Here is a 1,361-nt window from a genome sequence, read left to right as displayed (position 1 = left end):
CCTGAGTTCCTGACCTAATAAACGATTTAGGAGACAATCTGAGAAGCCGTCTTACCCTGTGTGCAGATGATGCTGTGATTTACTGTCTTATAAAGTCATCAGATATTAAAACAAATTAGAAAACGACTTAAACAACATATCTGTGTGCTGAGAAAAATGGCAATTGACCCTCTTGAAAAGTCTGAAGTCATCCGCATGATTATTAAAAGGAATCCACTAAATTCGATTTACAGGATAAAACACACGATTCTAATGGCGGTGAATTCAACCAAAAACTTGGTGATAACTTAAAATGCAACTGTCACAGGGATAACGTTGTGAGGAAAGCAACCAAAGACTTCGATTTATTCGTAGAACACTTAGAAAATACAACAGGTCCTCTAAAGAGACTACTTACGCTATGCTTTCCAGCCTTCTTCTGGAGTATTGCTGTCAGGTTGGGATCCACAGCGGATAGAAATGATCGAAAAAGTTCAAAGAAGGGCAGCTCGTTTTCTGGGGAGAAACTGTCACGGATAGATACGCGAATTGGGGTGGCAATCATCAAAACAATGGAGTTTTTCGTTGTGGCAGGATTTTCTCATGAAATTTCAGTCGCCAACTTTTTCCTCAGAGTGTGAAAATACTTTTTTTTGGCGCCCACTTAATAGGGAGGACTGTTAATCATAATAAAATAAGAGAAATTAGAGTTTGCAAGGAAAGATAAGAGCGTTCGTGTTTCCTGCGCGCTATTCGAGAGGGGAACAGTAGAAAAACAACTTGAAGCTATGAACGCTCTTGTGTGAATTTTCCTTTTTGCTGAATGTACAGAGATGATATGTGAATTAGCGACTACATTGAACATTCAACGCTCTTACTGCATAGTTTCTGTGTAGCAGCAATCGATAGTTTTAAATTATGCAAGTGTGTACAACAAATGACCAGTGTCTTTCCATAATACTGTCAGAGCCTCCGTAAGGATGTTAATATTTAAAATGAAAGGGGGCACCCGGGATTGAACCGGGGACCTCTCGATCTGCAGTCGAATGCTCTACCACTGAGCTATACCCCCGATGACATAGTTTCCACAACCATAGAGTAATAAACGCCAGTACCGACACAATTTGATGGAACTGGAGGGGCGGTTACGCTTTGTTCTTGCATTTTGAGTGCAATGGTCATTTACCACGTTTACGAAACGCGTGCGCGGAAACCAGAGTCGCTGCATGAGATGAGCTAATGGCATCTGCAGCCTGCAGCGAATTGTTTTTTTAGATCTACGATTAAATAGAATATTCGGGAAAATACCGTGTTATTCCAAATAGTGAGTTTGTTAGGTTCTTTGTTTCGCAAGCCTAGAACGTGAGGTGCTAACTGCAGGT

General features: G+C 40.9%; 1 non-coding gene across 1 annotated transcript; it reads right to left on the bottom strand.

Moving 5' to 3' along the window:
* Positions 1-979: 979 nt before the first annotated feature.
* Trnac-gca (transfer RNA cysteine (anticodon GCA)) lies at positions 980-1,051 on the bottom strand. The gene has a single exon. It is a non-coding gene; the product is annotated as a tRNA-Cys (tRNA).
* Positions 1,052-1,361: the final 310 nt, after the last annotated feature.

Source organism: Schistocerca nitens, chromosome 2, assembly GCF_023898315.1.
Source record: "Schistocerca nitens isolate TAMUIC-IGC-003100 chromosome 2, iqSchNite1.1, whole genome shotgun sequence".
NCBI classification, from domain to species: domain Eukaryota; kingdom Metazoa; phylum Arthropoda; class Insecta; order Orthoptera; family Acrididae; genus Schistocerca; species Schistocerca nitens.
The sequence above is the reverse complement of the archived record's forward strand: the minus strand, read 5'-3'. Positions and strand labels throughout refer to the sequence as shown.